Source organism: Lolium rigidum, chromosome 1 (assembly GCF_022539505.1).
Source record: "Lolium rigidum isolate FL_2022 chromosome 1, APGP_CSIRO_Lrig_0.1, whole genome shotgun sequence".
Classification (NCBI taxonomy): Eukaryota; Viridiplantae; Streptophyta; class Magnoliopsida; order Poales; family Poaceae; genus Lolium; species Lolium rigidum.
In genome coordinates, this window is record NC_061508.1 from 198781042 (window position 1) to 198801988 (window position 20947).

A 20947-nucleotide genomic window follows, 5' to 3' on the forward strand; every position below is an offset into this window, starting at 1 on the left:
AAACATTGTTCGGAAAGTAAATTGCGAACTTTTTATTACCTGTACTGTTACCTATTCAAAGTCGAGTTCTGGTGGACTGTCAGTTTGACCTTTGATGAAAGCCTCCGGTGTTTCCACTCGAATAACATCAACATCTACATTATAAGAATCACCTGAGATATAATGCTTGAGTCTTTGTCCATTCACCACTTGCGTGGCGTTGCCTTGGAGAGAGCTAATTTTAATTGCTCCTGAACGATACACCTCCTCAACAACATATGGTCCTTCCCATTTCGAGAGTAATTTCCCGCAAAGAATCGAGACGAGACCGATACAAGAGGACTTTCCCAATATTAAACTCTCTTTTGATAATCCTTCTATCATGCCATTTCTTAACTTTCTCTTTAAAGAGTTTAGCATTTTCATAAGCTTCACTTCTCCATTCATCTAAAGAACTTAATTGCAGCAACCTCTTATTACCGGCTAGTTTAGGATCTTTATTTAGTTCTCTAACGGCCCGATAAGCTTTGTGCTCTAGTTCTAAAGGTAAATGACAAGCTTTTCCATAAACCATTTTATAAGGTGACATTCCCATGGGATTTTTATAAGCAGTTCTATAAGCCCATAGTGCTTCCTTCAATTTACTAGCCCAATTCTTTCTAGGTTTATTAACGAGTCTTTTGCAAGATAGATTTAATTTCTCTATTTGATAATTCTACTTGCCCACTAGTTTGAGGATGATAAGCGAAGCAATTCTATGATTAATACCATATTTAGCAAGAGTTTTTCTAAAACCTCCATGAATAAAATGAGAACCTCCATCTGTCATAATATATCTAGGAACTCCAAATCTAGGAAAAATAATGTCTAAAAGCATTCTTAAAGAGGTCTCACCATCAGCACTTTTTGTAGGTATGGCTTCCACCCATTTAGTAACATAATCAACAGCAACAAGTATATGAGTGTTACCTTCTGAAGAGGGAAAAAGACCCATGAAGTCGAATCCCCAACAATCGAATGGTTCAATAACAAGAGTATAATTCATAGGCATTTCATTTCTTCTGGAGATATTACCAACCCTTTGACATTCATCACAAGATAAAATAAACTTCCTTGCATCTTTGAAGAGAGTTGGCCAATAAAAACCTGATTGTAGAACCTTTTGTGCGGTTCTATCTCCGGCGTGATGTCCTCCATAAGCACTACCATGACATTTACTCAATATCTCCTGTTGTTCATATTCAGGAACACATCTTCGCATAATACCATCTACTCCTTCTTTATATAGGTGTGGGTAATCCCAAAAATAATGCCTCAAGTCATAAAAGAATTTCCTCCTTTCTTTGAGCTGAAAAGGTTGGAGGCAAGTACTTGGATACAATAAAGTTAGCATAATCGAGCATACCAAGGGCTATCTCGCGAGTTCACCTTTATTACAGCCAATTGTTCATTTGGAAAACTATCATTAACGGAACAGGATCATAAGTAATATTTTCCAATCTAGATAAATTATCGGCAACGAGGATTATCGGCACCTTTCCTATCTATAATATGTAAATCAAATTCTTGCAAAAGAAGTACCCATCTAATAAGCCTTGGCTTAGCATCTTTCTTTGTCATAAGGTATCTAATTGCGGCATGATCGGTATGAATCGTGACTTTTGAATCAACAATATAGGATCTAAACTTGTCACAAGCAAAGACTACAGCTAATAATTCTTTTTCGGTTGTAGCATAATTTCTTTGAGCAGACATCAAGAGTCTTGCTAGCATAATGAATAACATTTAATTTTTTATCTACTCGTTGTCCAAGAACAGCGCCTACAACAAAATCACTAGCATCACACATAATTTCAAAAGGCAAATTCCAATCGGGAGGTTCAACTACGGGAGCGATTGTTAAGGCTTTCTTTAGAATTTCAAAAGCTTCCTTACAATCATCATCAAAAACAAAAGGTACATATTTTTGAAGAAGATTAGTAAGAGGCTTTGAAATCTTGGAGAAATCTTTAATAAATCTCCTATAAAACCCAGACATGACCAAGAACACTACGAATACCTTTAACATCCCTCGGATAGGGCATCTTCTCAATTGCTTCAACTTTAGCTCTATCAACTTCAATACCTCTCTCAGAAATTTTATGTCCCAATACAATTCCTTCATTAACCATAAAGTGGCATTTCTCCCAATTAAGAACAAGGTTAGTTTCTTCACATCTCTGCAAAAATTTATCGAGGTTTCGCAAACAATTATCAAAAGAATTCCCATAGACAGAAAAATCATCCATGAACACCTCTACAATACTCTCGCAAAAGCCATGAAAAATAGCAGACATGCATCTTTGAAAAGTAGCAGGAGCATTACATAAACCAAAAGGCATACGCCTATAAGCATAAGTTCCATACGGACAAGTGAAAGTGGTTTTCTCTTGATCTTTAGCTTTAACAACAATTTGTGAAAACCCAGAGTAACCATCAAGAAAGCAAAAATGAGTATTTTTAGACAACCTTTCTAGCATTTGATCACTAAATGGTAAAGGGTAATGATCTTTCTTAGTAACTTTATTAAATTTTCGAAAATCAATGCACATTCTATACCCTACAACTACTCTTTGAGGGATGAGCTCATCATTATCATTAGGCACAACAGTCATTCCTCCTTTCTTAGGAACGCAATGCACAGGATTAACCCATCTACTATCAGCAATAGGATATATAATACCGGCTTCAAGAAGTTTTAATACCTCATTCCTTACCACCTCCTTCATCTTCGGAATTAGACGACGCTGATGTTCAACAACAGGCTTTGCATCATCTTCCATATTAATGGCGTGTTGGCAAATAGAGGGACAAATCCCCTTCAAGTCATCAAGAGTGTAGCCAATAGCGCCTCGGTGTTTCTTCAATATTTGAAATAGCCTTTCTTCTTCAAACTCTGTAAGCTTAGAACTAATAATAACAGGATATATTTTCTTATCATCAATATGAGCATATTTAAGATTATCAGCAAAGGTTTTAAATCAAAGACAGGATCTTCCTTCGGTGGCGGTGTTGTACCCAGATCTTCCACCGGTAAATCATGCTTGAGAATAGGTTGGCGAAGAAAAATTTCCTCAAGCTCATCTCTTTCTTTCCTAAAAACTTCACTCTCGCTATTCGATCTCCAAATGTTGCTGCAAAGGATTATTAGGAACAAGAACAATAGATGCACATTGTTCCATTTTAAAGTCATCATTAGGCAAATCAGCTTTATAAGGAGTTTTAGTAAATTTAGAGAAGTTAAACTCATAAGATTCACCAGCAAATTTAGTCAAAATTTTCTCTTTCTTGCAATCTATAATAGCTCCACAAGTATTTAGAAAAGGTCTACCAAAAATGATAGGACAATAATCACTAGTAGCGAGAACCAAGTACCAAAAAGTCGAGCAGGATATTTAATCTTACCACATAGAACTTCCACATCTCGAACAATACCAATTGGAGAAATAGTTTCTCTATTAGCCAGCTGAATAACCACATCAATATCTTCAAGTTCACAAGAACCAATTTCGTGCATAATCTCCGTGTAAAGCTCATAAGGAATAGCGCTAATACTTGCACCAATGTCACATAAACCATAATAACAATGATCACCAATTCTAACAGATAGCATAGGAACACTAGCTTTCCTAGACTTATTAGGATGCGAAACAATATTAGAAGCATCTTCACAGAAAATAATATGACCATCTTCTACATTTTCGAGTCACAAGATCTTTAACAATTGCAACAGCGAGGTTCAACTTTTATTTGTTCTTCGAGGTTCTATAGGTTTCTTTTCACTTTTATGAACCGCACTATTTATAACAGAGTACTCCTTCATTTTAGCAGGGAAAGGATTTTTTTCAATATAAGCTTCAGGAATCACATGATCAACAGTTTCAACTACAACACATTTGTTTACGGATGAATCAATTTTATCTTTATACGGTTCATGATACTTATCAAAGTTCTTCTTAGGAAATTCATAATGAGAAGCAAAAGCTTTATAAAGATTTGCAGCAACTTGAGAATCAAGACCATAAGTAGCACTCATATTACGAAATTTATCAGTATCCATAAAAGTTTCAATGCATTTATAATCATAAATTATACCTGATTCTCTATCCTTGTCGTTCTCCCAACCTTCAGTATTTTCTTGGATCCGATCAAGAAGGTCCCTTTTAAACTCTTCTTTGTTGCGTGTAAATGATCCAGAACAAGAAGTATCCAGCAAGGTCTTGTCTTGAAAAGAAAGTCTTGCATAGAAATTATCAATAATAACATTACCAGGAAGCTCGTGAATGGGGCATTTGAGCATTAAAGACTTCAATCTCCCCCAAGCTTGGGCAATACTTTCTCCATCATGAGGCCAGAAATTATATATGCGGTTCCGATCTTTGTGAATTTCACTTGGAGGATAGAATTTGGAATAAAATAAAGGCACAATGTCCTCCCAATCAAGAGAATCACCATTCTTCAACGAATTTATACCAATGCGCCGCTTTACCGGACAGACGATACGAGAGAATAGTTTCTTTCTAACTTCATTCATAGCAATACCTGCACATTTGAATAACCCGCATAATTCATGTAAAAACAGTAAATGATCACCAGGATGGACAGTTCCATCCACTTCATAGCGGTTATCCATAACACGTTCAATAATTTTCATAGGTATTTTATATGGTATTACTTCCTCACCTGGCGCCTCATCCACTACCGTTTCAGTATTAGTAGATTTCCCAAATAGAAATTAAAGAGAAGATCTCTCCATAATGACTTATAGCGAGCGAGCGTAAATAAAATCAGCACAAACGAGTAAAGGTTTTCCTTACCAATTCCACTTACCAATAGCGCTTCACTCCCCGGCAACGGCGCCGGAAAATAGTCTTGATGACCCACAAGTATAGGGGGTGTATCGTAGTATCTTCGATAAGTAAGAATGTCGATCCCAACGAGGAGCAGAAGGTGTTGACAAGCAGTTTCGATGAAGGATTCACTGTAAATGCTCACAGACAAGTATTCAAGTGGTTTTGATGTAACAGATGAATAAAGTACAAGTAAGTAAAATGCGAGAGAAATAATTGCAGCGAGTGGCCCAATCCTTTTTAGCACAAAGGACAAGCCGGTTTGTTTACTTATAATGCCCAAACGTTCTTGAGGACACACGGGAATTTAGTCTAGTGCTTTCGCTACATACAGCTGATTAATCTTCATTGTTTTGATAAGTGTTGTGTGGGTGAACCTATGCTAATGTACCGCCCTTCCTAGGACTAATACATACTTGTGATTATACCCCTTGCAAGCATCCGCAACTACAAGAAAGTAATTAAGATAAATCTAACCACAGCCTTAAACTCTAAGATCCTGCAATCCCTCCTGCATCGATATACCAACGGGGCTCAGGTTTCTGTCACTCCGGCAACCCCGCAATTGGCAAACGAGTACAAGATGTATTCCCCTAGGCCCATAAATGGTGAAGTGTCGTGTAGTCGACGTTCACACGACACCACTAGAAGAATAACACCACAACTTAAATATCATAACATTGAATATTACTCAACCATACTTCACTACTAACATTTAGACTTCACCCATGTCCTCAAGAACTAAACGAACTACTCACGAGACATCATATGGAACATGATCAGAGGTGATATGATAATGAATAACAATCTGAACATAAACCCTGGTTCAACGGTTTCACTCAATAGCATCAATAACAAGTAGAAATCAACACCGGGAGAGTTTCCCCTATCAAACAATCAAGATCAAACCCAAATTGCTACAGCGGTGACGAGGTGCAGCGGTGGAGACGGCGGTGATGATGATGAAGATGATGGTGATGGTGATGGAGATGATGTCCAGCTCGATGACGGTGACGATGGCGTCGATTTCCCCCTCCGGGAGGGAATTTCCCCGGCGGATTCCTGCCCGCCGGAGAGCTCTTTTCTCTCTGGTGTTCTCCGCCCCGCAGAGGCGGCTGTGGCTCTTCGTGACGTACCCCTTCTGGCTTAGGTTTTCGGGACGAAGGAGTACGCGAAGAAAAGGAGGCGAGAGGGGCTGTGGGCCCCCCTCCTCATAGGGCAGCGCGGCCAGGCCTTGGGCCGCGCCGGCCTATGGGGTGGGCCCACCTCGGGTCCCCTCTTCCCCTCCTTCTGGCTCCCTTCGTCATCTGGAAATATAGGAGTTTTCGTGAAATTCCCGTCAATTGTTGATCTTCCAAAATATTGCATTCTGACGGTGCTTTTTCCAGCAGAATCCTGGCTCCGGTGCGCGATCCTCCAATAATCATGAAACATGCAAAATAGATGAAATAACATAAGTATTATATCCAAATATGAAATATATCAATGAATAACAGCAAATTATGATATAAAATAGTGATGCAAATTGGACGTATCACTGGCGCTCCCGCCGGTCGTTCCGCCGCCGCCGCTTGGCCATCGCGTCCCAGAACGCGGCGTCAAATCCGCCTCACCTCCGCGCACACAAGGTGCTCGACGACTTGCCAGGTAGGCGCGATTGGCCGCTGTTCGTTGCGTCGTCTGCCTCGGCGCAATTTTAACCATTGATTTTGCTTTTAGACATGGATAGCAACGATGAGATGGTTGCCCTGCTGCTGGAAGACGAGCAAGCCTTCGACGACGACCTCCGGGAGCATTTGCTGATCATCGCGTCCCTCTAGGACATGCTTGACGCCGAGGCGGAGAAGAGGAAGAGGCCGTGCCGCGGAGGATCAATGCCGGGGAGAAGGAAGTCCAAGCCCCGGCAGAGGATGGAGGGGCATGCCATGCTGCACAACGACTACTTCGCCGACGATGCAACACATGCCGACAATTTTCGGCGCCGGTACATGATGAGCAAGGGGCTGTTCATGAATATCCTCCACGGCGTTTGAGAGTTCGAACCCTACTTCAAGCTCAAGCTCGACGCTGTAGGCGTTGTCGGGTTCTCGTCGATTCAGAAGTGCATCGCCACCATGAGGATGCTTGCATACGGAGCACCTGCCGATACAGGACGACTACCTTCGCATGAGTGAGTCTACTACCATTGAGTGCATGTACAAGTTTTGTCGAGCTGTTGTGGGAAAGTTTGGAAAATACTACTTGAGAGGGCCAACTGAGGAAGAGACTGCAAGGATCATGGCACAAAATGCTGCTAGAGGATTTCCTGGAATGCTTGGAATCATCGATTGCATGCACTGGGCATGGAAGAACTGCATGTTTGCTTGGCAAGGTATATACAAAGGGCGTCATGGATATTGCAGTGTGGTGCTTGAAGGCTGTGGCAGATTATGACATGTGGATTTGGCATTCTTTCTTTGGCATGGCGGGATCACACAATGACATCAACGTGTTGCGGCGGTCTCCGGTGTTCGGCGGACTAGTGGAAGGGCATGCTCCACCATGCAACTACGAGATCAATGGCCACGAATATACCAAAGGCTATTATCTAGCCGATGGTATATATCCAAAATGGGCCACTTTTGTCAAAACAATCTCGAATTCATCAGGTCTGAAGAATTCCCACTTTGCTACGCGACAGGAGGCTTGCAGGAAGGATGTCGAGCGGGCATTTGGTGTGCTTCAAGCATAATTTGCCATTGTCCGGTACCTCGCTCTAAGCTGGTCTCACGACCAAATGTGGGAGGTGATGCGAGCTTGTGTGATCATGCACAACATGATCATCGAGGATGACCGCAAGAATCATGCCAGGACACATGTTGGTCCCTATGAGTGTGAGGGCCCTCTTGCGGAGGTTGATCATGAGTTGCCTGCATATTTTGCTGATTTTGTCACCATGCACGCAGAGATCCGTGACAGCAATGTTCATGAACAACTTCAAGCTAATCTCGTTGAGCATTTGTGGAGGATCAAAGGAAATACCGTGGCACCTTGATCTAGCATCTAGCCCTATTTATTATATTTTTTACTTGTTTTATTGTTTGTTGTATTTTAATTTGAAAACAATCTTCGCTAACATTTTTATTCATATGCTATATTTGATAAATAGTTCTATGTTAAAAAAAGAAGTATTTTTAATGTTTGGGAGCGGCGTTTGGGGGACGCGGCTAGGGAGCGACATCCCCCAAACGCGGCACGAACAAAACATGTCCCCCAAACGCTCAATCCGGCGCGATTTGGGGGACGCTTCGGGAGACGCGACTGGAGATGCACTAATGTCCCTGTCGTTGGGAATGTCCCGTTGCGCGCCGATCGGGCCGTTGCGCCGTTGCTATTTTGGCGGCAGGGACACGGTCGTGTCGCGCGCCACAGGCAGTCTAGCCGATTGCAACGGGCTCGACCGTGACGACTGCCGTAGCTAGTCTGTTGGTGCACTTCTTTCGATCGGCTGTCTGGTCTTGTCCAGCTTCACATTCATGCCGGCCTGCTGCCGCTGGCTCGTCCGATCGACTGTGTACACAGTTACGTCTGGGAGATGAGATGGGCTGCTGCGATCGAAGCGAGCAGCTAACTAAAGCTCCCAGACATATTAAAGATCCGTTTCCCTAGCTGAACGAACCAAACATGATTGATCGGGGAGCAACTGACTACCGATCGAGTTGATCCACCACCACCACCAACCTCGAGTGGTATATATCTTGAGGCAGTATGCATGGCCCGTTTGGTTAAGTACCGGCCGGTCAGTCAGATCAAGCAGACTAGAGCCAGCTCCATCGTTGCAATCCACCCGAACGTTTCACTCTTTCAGAGATCCATGTATATATAGCCGTAGCTAGCTACTGGTGACGGAACGCAAAATCGCAGAACTAGCAGCTACTAACAATCAATCCGCGATCGATCGATTGACCGGTACATACGTCTACCTCGTTAGTTCGTTACCCAGATCCCTCTAGCTTAGTGGCACCTTTCCTTCATGGCCACCAATGTCGTCGATCATTACCCAGATCGAGATGTATGCCGCGACGTGTATATGGTCGATGGAGATTCATAAGCTACTCTATGATAGCTAGCGAGGTTCATCCTAGTACGTATGTATGGTCCCTCCATCGCGCGCCCATATGCCATAGCATTGCACGTACGCTTCGAATAGAAAGATACTATACGCGTACAAGTGCCATGCATATATATATACTGCGCGCGTGGATCGACCGGACACGGCGCATGCATGCGTTCCGGACCAAATATTGTAATGTTGCAGCTAGGCTAGCTTGGGAGTGCGGAAATGATTAGTTGGTCCACCAAAGATATTCGCTTGCTTGTCCGAGAACGTAGCTCGCTATCGCTAGCTAGCATTCGGCACAACAGATACTACAACGACTCCTATATAGTCCTACTATCAATATGCATGCATGGCCGTGAGTCGGTCGGTGTCAGTTGATTTGGGATAGAGAAACCAGTCGATTTTTAGGAAACGAGGCGCACTAGGTACGTACTGATGGCACTACAAGTGGCACACTTTAGATGCATGATTGCAGTTTAAAAACGTCCACTTTTTGACCATCGTCGACAGTCTGATGTAGAAATTTAAGCTGTACCTTATTCAGCACTGTCACTGTGAGTCCTTCGTTGACGAGTCATCCCGATGGCCGACGGCCAAAACTTAAACGGTTTTGATAAAATTTGGACTAATTTCATCAAAATTTATTTGAAAGATCTCTGGCGGTACTTTAACCGCTATTTCCAAGAATTCTTATACGGAGTAATACATGTGCCCACCGAAAAAAATTAGGAACGAGAAAGAAAACCCTTGGTTGTTGGAGCTAGCGTTGCTGTGGCAGCAGATCCTGTTCGGGCCGGCCAATACCCAATGCACGCTGCTCGCAGAGTTTAAACGGGTGTCGGTGCGTGCACATGCTCTGACCGCGTGGGCCGGCCGATGCAGCGAGCGAGGCACCAGCTACACGCCTACACCGAACATAAGAGCATCTCCCCTCGTTTTCCCTCCCCACGCCCGAAATCCGGGGAAATTTACCTCCGGATTGGATGTAAATTTGGTGTGGGGAGGAGTAATTTCCCAGCCGCGTGCTCAGGCGAAGATGACGATCTAAATTTGAAAAACGGAAACTTGACAAACTACGGCTTAAAACGGGCGAATTTAGACTAAATTTAATGATATTTACTATATAGAGGGCGAAGTTCATACATAGAGGCCGAATTCGACTATATTTCGAATTCGGCTAGGGGAATACAACTGTAAATTTTAAAACACGGCGCTCTACATGCCCAAATGGCGGTAGAACACCGTGTAGTTGCCGCCGTCGTCGCCATCGTCGTCGGAGCCGTCGTCGTCGAACTGCGGTGGCGCGGCCCGGCTGCTGCCACGGCCGGCGTCTCCCGCCGGCCGGCCGGTGCGAGGCGGGGATGGCGATGGCTTGTACCATTCGTCGTTGGAGGCTTCGAGGTCGACGACGGGGACGGCGACGCCGGATGGAGGTGTCGCAGGCCGGCGGTAGCGAGCGACGTCGTCGGCGGCGGTTGGAGCGGCGGTGCGAGCAGCGAGTTGACGCGCGGCGGCCAGGTCCATCAGCCGCCGCTGCTGCTCCGCCTCCTCGCGCTCCCAGTCGCGCCTCGAGCACTCCAGGGCGGCGTCCTCGGGAGGGCCTTGTCGGCGGGCACCAGGTCCTTGAGCGACCTGGCGATCGCCTCCGCCACGGCGGCATCCTCCGCGCGCTTCGCCTCCTCCTGGGCGAGCCTGTTTGCGGCGACGTTGGTGGCGGCCGCGGCGTCCTCCTTCTTCGCCGACTTCCTCTTCCGCCCACGCTGCCGGGAGGAGGGTTGGTCGCGGATGACGAGGGTGCCGCTGCTGCGCCCTCTGGTCGGTGGTGGAGACGACGGCTCCTTCTTGACGCGCGCCGGCGTCGACGGAGACGTCGCCTCCTTTTTCACCGGCGCCAAGGATGGCCTCGGCGCCGATCCGGAAGACGACGAGCTGGCAGCCATGCGCCGTGGCTGCCAGATGTTTCCCCGGCGGCGGCTGGCAGATGCCCTCGATGGAGGGGGCATCGTCAGCAACGGGAAGTTTCCGCCCTCGATGTGCTCGAGGACGTTCGCCAACGTCCTATCCGGCGCGCTCCACCAACGTCGGCGGCCCGCGGCGTTGTTGCGCGGAGGCGGAGGCGGCGGGCCGTCGTAGGAGGCGAGCTCCTGCTCCCACCGCCGCAGGAAGTAGGAGTTCCACGCCGTGTAGTTGTCGGGGTGGTGGCGTGGCTCGGCGCGCTCCTTGTCCGACATCGTCAGTCGAGCCTCCTCGATGGCAACGACGAGGGCGTGGCCCCGGGGTGGCGGCGGGATTGGTACGCCGCCAGCACTTAGCCGCCACCCGCCGCCTGGAGGCCTCGTGTCCGGCGGGCAGGGGTACCCCGCCTGGTGGAGGAGGTGCCCCTCCCACGCGTGGAACGACCAGCGGGGGAAGCCGTTGTTGGCTGCGCCGTCGTCGTCGTAGAACGCCATCGGGAGAGCGGAGGGAGAGTGGAGGGAGAGGGGAGTAGGGATACGCGTCGCGGCGAGCGGAGCGGCCTATATAGGCACGGCTGGCGCCGGGGATTAATGGCGCGTGGAATGCGACGCGTCCGCGGCGAGCTGACCGGCGGCAGCCTTTACTGCGCGCGGAAGACGATGCGTGCGCGGAAGACGGTGCGCGTGTCGCTGACCGGTCGGGGGCCACCTCCGCAGCGAAGACGAAACGAAAGCACGGGAGAGATTTCTCGCCGTTTCGCGCGCTTTCGCTTCGTCCGGAGTCCCCGAGCGCTCCCCGGTAGGCCGGGGTTGGCGTGGGCTCGCCGGATGGATAAACTCCCAAATCCGGTGAAAAACGAGGAACCGGGAGCGCGGCTGGACCATTTTTCATCGTCCGGATAAAAAAATGGCCTGCCGAAGATAGTACCCGGGGTTTATTGAAGGCCCACTACTCGAAGAATAAGGAGATTCGGAAGCCCAAGATGTTATTAAGGAAAGTTAGAGTTGTAATAGGAAGTCTTATTTGTAATCTTACGGGATGAGTTTGAAACCTTCCCGGACTTTGTAACTTGTACGAGCACGAATCCCTCGGCTCCGCCTCCTATATAAGGGGGAGTCGAGGGACGCGAAGATCATCGAATCATTGTCTACAAACCCTAGTTTTCATAATCGTCGAGTACTTTTCGGCTGAAACCTTCGAGATCTACTTGCCCTCTACTTCCAACTAAACCCTAGCCTACAATCCATAGGCATTGACAAGTTAATACCTTGTCAATTGGCGCCGTCTGTGGGAATTAGAGGCGACAAGGAGCTGATCTCAATGGCACGTTCAAGATCGTCGACTTCATCAGTAGCAAGCAACATCATGGACAGAGGTAAACAGATCGAAACTGGTCTTGTTGATTTTGTTCCTCACCCGCCCTCCCGTTTGGATGCATATGCGTATCTGGAGGAGCCAATGAAGATGACGTTTGGAAAATTCGATTTCTGCATCGAGAAAGAAGGAGTGTATCGTCTCGAAGTTCCGATCTCGTCGGGATTTTCGTCGGATGGTTCTGATCTCTCAAACTCAGTATCATCCGTCGAGTCAGCGATAAGGAGATTTCGTCGCCACGCTTCATCGACAACAGGGCAAGTGAAAAACTCGCCAGAAACTTCAGCGACATGTCCTTCGAATCATCGGCGGACTCTTATATAAGCGATGATTCAAGCGACAACGACAGACTTCGACTTCATCGACAAATCCACCTCTATTGGGAAGGTCTTCACCAAACTCTATGATGGTGTCACCGAACCAAGCAAAGTGAAAACTCCAAAATATCATCAAGTTTTTGCCATTGGAGATGCAAGCCGCGATCAAGAGGAAACATCGGAGGCTTTCGACGATTTGGGCAATCCCTATGTCGATCCCTCAGATCTAAGGAGAGGTATGGGCACTAAATATGTCGGGCCCACACCACGCGTCGAGTTCAACTTCCACAAACAGCACTGGGATAGAGCTGCAAAAGCTTTAGATGGTTCGGAGCCAATGACGACAAGCTCGCTACGGTCCAAGAGCCGCAAGCTTATCAATATAGACTCGCCGGAGCTGGAAGAGAACTGGAAAAACGAGACGAAGCTTTAAACGGAAGAAAGGAGGCAGCTTCCGCGTCAAGCGGACGGAGGGCGAGCTAAGTCGACAATCGGGAACCTCGGGAGATAGCCATAGAGAAGCTCGGAACGAGCAAGGTCCAGATTGCAACACATACACGAAGGAGAAAGAGAGTACCTGGTTCAAAATCTCGACATGTCTTTTATGTCGATAGACACAAGAGGGAATATTATCCCTAAGACACCGGAAGCTGGGTATATGGCGACACAAGCCTTTATCCTTGCATCCGGGCCACCTCCGGGAGATCCAAGGGAGGCTTTGTACAACATGGCGGTGGCGGGAGGCTGAAGCCATGGGAACGGCGTTTGTATCAACACCGCCAGAAGGAGCTGCAAGGCAAAATAGTCCACGACCTACGGCAGCAGCAGCAGCAAATGTCGAAGGAACAAGTGGAGCAAGAGATACGGCAGCACAAGCAAGGGTAGATAGAGCACGGCAAGGCAGAAGGGAACATCGGCATTCCCCAGAATTAAACGACGAGGATATGTGCGGTTTGCCGTGCTTCACAAGGAGAGTACGAAAAACTCGAGTCCCTTCGGGATTTAAGTTGCACGATCATTTCAAAAAATTCGACGGCCTGCAAGATCCAGAGGATTGGCTAGTTGATTACCTCGAGACGGTGAAGCTAACTGGAGGGACTAGGGCAACAGCCATGCAAAGTATTCAGGTGCACTTAAGTGGAGCTGCACGATCTTGGATCAAAAAGCTTCCGCTAGGGTCTATCGACAGCTGGGATAGCTTTGAGAACATATTCGTCAAGAATTTCCGATCCACCTGCAAGAAGCCCGCGTCTCTAGAGGAGTTACGGACGTGTCGACAGAAGCCAGACGAGCCAATGATAAAATATATCCAAAGGTGGAACATCATAAAAAACTCGGCAGAAAATATATCTGATGAGAGGGCAATAGATGCATTTGTCGCAGGGATCAGGCGTGGAGATTTTGTCGAAGATTTGGGAAGAACCAATCCAAAGACAGTATTCGCATTAATGGAAATAGCAAATAGATGGGCGGATGGAGAAGATGCTGTCCACAACAAACGGCATAGGTCGCCGGAGGAGGACCGCGGTCGAAATTATCAATCAAGGCGACGATTTCCTCGGCGGTACTCGAATTATGATGCTCCGAGGTCAAATTTCGGCTGGTTTCCGAGCCGGTGCAGGAGGAAATAATCGAGATGACTACCGGAGAAGTAATGAGCAACGAAGTGACAACGAGAGGCAATTTCGACAAAATAGGCAAAACAGCGGGCCAAGGTTCCGAGAGGCCTTTTGTGTCTCCCGAAGAAATGATGAACGGGCCGTGTCGGATGCACTTTTTCCTCGACGACAACGGAAAAAGACAGTCGGGACATTTGCAGAAGGATTGTCGAAATTTCCAGGCAATGCTGAGATATGCAGGGCATGCTAATGCTCAGGCAGCGCAAAGAAACCCTCGAGAACCCAGAAGTGAGGTCCACCTACCACCTCCTCCCGCGATAACAGATGACAATCGACATCAGCTAAGAATAGCGGCGGCGCCTGCACCACCGCCTTATGTTGACCCCAATTCTAATGGAGCGGTCTCGATGATTCAGAAGGGAAGGCCGTCCAATAGAACTCAAAAAGTAATCTCGCGACATGTGTTCATGGCAGAGAAAATGCCTCCACCAACAGTTGAGTACCTCAATTGGTCAGGGCAAGACATCGGATTCACCATAGCAGATCATCCGCAGCAAGTTCCTCGACCAGGGCAGTCAGCACTCATACTACCAGCGGTCATCGCAGGATTTGACGTGTCTCGCGTGTTTATAGATGGCGGCAGCAGCTTGAACCTCATGTACGCAGATACATTAAGGAAGATGAACATCTCCCTAGCAAACCTGAAACCAACAGACACGAGATTCCACGGCATTACACCAGAGAAGCTAAGCTATCCGTTGGGGAAGATAAATCTCGACGTTCAGTTTGGGACCCGAGAAAATTACAGAATCAAGAAATTGGAGTTTGAAGTCGTAGATTTCCCGTCACAATACCACACTCTGTTGGGACGACCAGCATATGCTAGATTTATGGCAGTACCACACTACACGTACCTATTGTGGAGGATGCCCGGACCTAAGGGACCAATTACAATCAAAGGAAGCTTCGCCCTAGCCGATAAATGTGACAAGGATTTTCATCGATTATCAGAAACTTTCGGGATGCAAGCTGAGTATTTGGCATCAAGGCTCATGACGGACTACGACGTACTGCCAGATGTTGCAAGGCCAAATAAAGAATCAACTTTCAACACTGAGAAAAATTCTAAGGAGGTGCAGATTCACCCGACGGATCCAAAAAAGACGACATCCATTGCAAAGGACATGGACCTCGCATAGGAAAGCGCGCTCGTCAAGTTCCTCCGTGAGAACTGGAAAATCTTCGCATGGTGTCCAGCTGACATGCCAGGAGTACCCAGGGAACTTGCCGAGCACCACCTTAACTTGGATCCACTAGCGAGACCAATCAAACAACCTTTGCGACGTTTTTCGAAACCAAACCGCAAAGCTATGCTATCAGAAATTAGTCGACTCAGAGAAGCTGGTTTCATCAAAGAGATATCCACCGAGGCCACTTGGGTAGCTAACCCAGTGATGGTGCCAAAGAAAAACACTAAAGTCCTTCGCATGTGTGTCGACTTTACGTGTCTCAATAAACATTGTCCAAAGGATCACTTTCCCCTCCCAAGGATCGATCGGATTATCGACTCCACGACGGGATGTGAACGTCTTTCCTTTACGGACGCATACTCGGTTATAACCAGATCAGATTAAAGGAAGACGACGAAGCCAAAACAGCGTTCATCACACCGTACGGCGTATTTTGTTATAAAACAATGCCCTTCGGGTTGAAAAACGCGGGAGCAACGTATCAGAGGATGATGCAGAAGTGTTTGGCAACACAGATTGGAAAAAATGTACAAGTATACATTGATGACGTAGTCATAATGTCGAGAAAGGGGACGACGTTGATCGAAGATCTCAAGGAAACTTTTGATAACCTCGACAAATTCTGCATCAAGCTAAACCCGACGAAATGCTCTTTTGGCGTCCCAGCAGGAGAACTTCTTGGGTTCTTAGTTTCAGCAAGAGGGATTGAAGCAAACCCCGACAAAATACAAGCCATCGTAACGATGAGGATGCCAACCAAGTTAAAAGAAATACGAGCAATTAGCCGGGCGAGTCGCGGCTTTAAGTAGATTCGTCGCCGGTCGGGAGAAAAAGCACTACCGTTCTACGCTTTGATAAAGCAAGGGGAGAAATTCCAGTGGAACGAAGAAGCAGATAGAGCTTTCGAGGATCTGAAACGCAAAATCTCGACACCACCAGTCTTGGTGGCGCCGAAGGAAAAGGAACCTCTCCTGTTATCATTTTTTCGCCGCGTTTTCTTGGCCAGGCAATCAGCAACAATCTTCGTCAGGTCTAACTTTGGATGACAAATATTTATCATAATCATGGCGAACCTTGCTCCAGCAGAGAGTTGAGCTCGCACAAAATTATGAATGCGGGGAGCATCTCTGAATACCTCCGAGTAATTCGGGAAGAGTTTTGGGAACCTCATTTCGAGGAAATAAAGTCCTATAAACAAGGGTTAATGTTGTCGTGCAAAAGCGAGAAATTCGCGCACTTGGCAAGCACGATCTTGGAACCTAACAATTTGTTGGGTTCGTTCAGGAGTGGCCCAGAACAAACAGCCATGGTTAAGGGAAAGATTGACAAGAAAATTCGTTCTCTCGTTCACTCTTTGATCTTCGGCAGCAGCGTCAAGAACCGAGCCTATTAAGCGACAAGGCAAGAAATTTGAAGGAAGGTACAGCAAAATAAAGAGGAGGCATTATGAGGTCGGAAAAACGTACCTAACATATCTGTGCTAGCTTCCAGCATTAGCTCGAGCATACTATTTTCTCGGGTCGTGGCTTCCTTTGCTTCCAATACAGCAGCATCCTTGGCACCCGTAGCCTCTTTGGCTTGTTGGAGAGCAAGTTTTTCTTGCTCGGATGCTTTCCGAGATTGTTTCATCATTGCCAGAGTTTGTTTCTTCATGGATTGAAGTTGTTGTCGAAGTTCTTGCAAATCTTCCGACAAATGTTTGCTTGAAGAACCTTCGAGGGGATTATCATCGACTAGTACTTTCTTCGAGAAGGAAGATGCGGAGTGAAGCAACGGCGAGAACAAGGGTTGGTCGAATAATTATCAAATATTAACTGGAAAAGAAAGTTCCAGGATCAATGATAAGCACGAAGAGGAATTTCATTAATTTCTAGGAAATTTACACGGACATTACAAAAGAAGTTCTCGAGAGGGACTAACAGGATAATTGTTGCCAAGGCTAAAATGGCGACAACGGCAAAAGGAATAGAGAAAACAAAGGAAAGAAAAAGCGAAGGCATTCAACTAGACCTCCGGCCTTGATGAGCTAGGAGTTGAAGATGGCTTGATCCCGAGATAGGCCAGGATTTTCTTCGTGTTGGGCTTGGCTGCCTTGATCAATGACCTCCATCTTGATGGTTCTATCTGCTCGGTGTCGCCTACCTTCAACCAGTCAATAGTTTGTTGACTGTCAGCAACCAGGGCAATAGTGCTCTCGACAGCAACCTTCATGTTTTCCTGGCGCATCTTCAGTCCAAGATCCTCCGGCGGATTGAAGTCCTTGGCAAGAGCGAGGAAAGTCTTAGGCTCCTCTTTCTTCGGGAAGAAGTAGGGGAACAACTTCGACATTCCTGCGTCAGCATTCACCACGCCTTCGCGAATTTCTTGGCCGTGAAACTTCAGATAAGACAACGCGTCAAGCAGAGGATCATTGGTGGGATTCTCAAGATCAAAATATTTGCTCGTTTGACCTGCCAAAGAAATAACATATTAGTAGACAACAAGTAAAAATAAAGGAAAGCAAGTCTTACAAAAATAGAAGGGATCAACAAAATTACCGAGGAAGCGACGATTTTGTGTGTTCACGCGCTTGAGGATTCCCTTTTCACGAGCAGCTTGTGCGGCCTTGTGCTCATTTAGAGCAGCTTCAGCATCTTCAAGTTTCTTTTGCGGTTCTTCGACACTAGCAGCTTTTGCTTTGGCTTCATCGGCCTCCACTTTTGCTTGGCTAGCGTCAAGTTCGGCTTTACGGCGAGCCTTTTCACTTTGCTCCAATTTATGAGCAAGAGTGTCGGCAAGCTCTGTTGGCCTCTGCAAGTTTCTCTGCCAAAATAGAAAAGAACAATCAAAATTGCGACAAAAATAGAAGCAAGAAGATCGGAAGCAATGACGACACAAAGTTGTTACCTTCGGTCTTGCTTGGCATATTCACGGTACCCAATGAATTGGGACCCAATGCGAACAAGCTCTTTGATCATGGGCTGTCAAAGAAGAATAGAGAAAGAAAACTTCGGTAACGAGAAAAAAATGAAGGCACAAAAAGAAGTAAACGAGAGGAAATATAGATATTGGCGAGGCAAGTCAAAAACTTACATCATCTAAGAGCGCTCGAGAAAAGCTACCCAATTGAGGGGCGAGGCTCGACGATCGTCTCAACCCTCGTCCTTTTTGGTGAAGGAGCAAGGGGGCTTGAAGGAGGAGTGGTGGTGACGACGTTTTGTTGAGGAGGCGAAGATTCTTCTCCTTCAACTACCGTCTCCGACACAAGCAAAGTATGTGACGCGCTCGTCCGAGGAGCCACGTCACGAGTTGGTACTTCTTCCTCGTCATCACTGCGATTGAGGATCGATAGCATAAAAAGCAAGATAAGACAAAAAACTTCGACTACAAATATAAGGGGAAATCAAGGTGACTTACGAGGCGACGAGGGATGCGAGATATGGATCATAAGTTGCCTTCTGATGTGAAGGATCAACTTCTTCGGCTTTGGAAGTGCCGGAATCTTCGGCGTTACTCCTCTTCCTTTTCCCTTTTGGAGAAACAGCGGGAGGAGGAGATTGGGCCGACCCAGTGCCTTCGGAAGATCCCGCAGATTTTCGAGAATCCACGGGTTCATTCACAAAAGACGGAGCTTCTTGATTGTCATCGGTGATAATAGCCCTTTCTTCGACTTCTCCACCTTCAGGAAGAGGAGGAAGCGAGACAAGTTTTGGATGATCCTGTGCAAAATAAAGCAGGGAGAGATATCAGGAAAGAAGCAACAAAAAAGATAGCAAAGCAACAACAAGACAAATAGACAAAGATTACCTTGGGAAGTGGATTGGCGGCGCTGAACGGCGTCACACGGTAAGAAGAAGGGACAGCATCTCTTTTGCTAAGAGATGAAATTTTTCGGACTAGTTTTTCTAAATCCTTGACCTCCAAATTCACCGACAGCCGATCTACGTCTTCGTCGCCAGCATATTTCCAGAGAGGATATTTGCGAGCTTGAAGTGGCTGTACTCTAGTACTAAGAAAGTATGCAGTGATTTGGATACCCGATAATTCTTGGCCACGAGTATTTTGCAACTCGCGGATACGAGTCATCAAGGTTTACGTCGACGCCCTTTCTTCTTCGGTGGCCTCCGCGTCCCGAGAACGGCGGCGAAAGATTTTTTCGGCGCCGTCAAAAGGAGGAATGTTGTCCTCCGCAAATCCATGGTTTTCCTCCTGAATGTACAACCACTTCTTGCGCCATCCTTGAACTGAGTCAGGAAGCTTGACGTCGAAGTAGTCAACAGTGGGACGAACAGAAATTACAACGCCGCCTATATTATAGGCGACATTGGGCGAGCCATTACGGCGGCAGAAGAAAATGCGCTTCCATAGCGCCCAGTTAGGCTGGACGCCAAGGAAGGCCTCGCAAAGTGTGATAAAGATGGAGATATGAAGGATGGAGTTTGGCGTGAGGTGGTGGAGTTGCAAACCGTAGACAAAAAGCAATCCACGAAGAAAAGGATGAATGGGGGCGGACAGACCGCGGATGAGGTGATCGACAAAACATACCCGGTACCCCATTGGAGGGGTTGGGTAGCTCTCTTCATTGGGGAAGCATAGCGCCTTGGATTTCTTGCTGATCCCCAACTTCTTCAACATGTTGATGTCTTGCGAGGAAATTTTTGACCTTTCCCACTCCGCCGCTCCAAGATCCGCAGCGGCCATGGAGGATTCCGGTGTGCTGTGCCTCGTCAAACGGCGCGGCGGCATCAACAATGGCGCGAGGATTTGCGATGCGGGGGTGAGGAGCTCAAGAGGTTGTGAATCGCAGGAGGAAATTTGCAGATGAGAGAAGGAGGACGGCGTGAGCGGAAGTGTCCGAGGAGGAAGACGATGATCTTATATAGGGGTGCGGTGAAACGACGGACCGTTGGATAAGGAAAATGTATGACAGATGATAGCCATGTGGCAACAAGGGTAAAAAAGTAATTTAATGATGGAGAAGTTACGGTGCGTGCGCCAGAAAAAGCGGAGGACGTGTGTCCCCCACTTGCACGACGTGTCAAGATAGTGGATCAATTGGGCCCGCATGGCAGCGAGAAAAGACTTGTCGCAAATTTTTGACTAGCAATCGTGGCTATCGTCAGCAATAACGTCACCTTGACAGAAGAAAAATTCGGCTTAACAGCTGCATTAAAAGGCGACATGCAAAAGTATTCGAGAGCTTTTGATCAAATACAAGTTTTTGAACAAATGCTCGGGGGCTACTTTGGAAAAATGAAGAGTTCAATAAAGACAAGATAGAAATGGTGTGAGCCTATGATCAAATACAAATATTTGTTCATAGCCTCGGGGGCTACTCCCATCGGGAGCGCTGTTCGCGCACCCGAGACATTATAAAACTTCGGGAGAGAAAGAAAATATAGCGGCATATAGCGTGGAGCCTACAACCAAGCACAAGTCCTTGGTTGTAGCCTCGGGGGCTACTCCCATCGGGAACGCTGTTCGC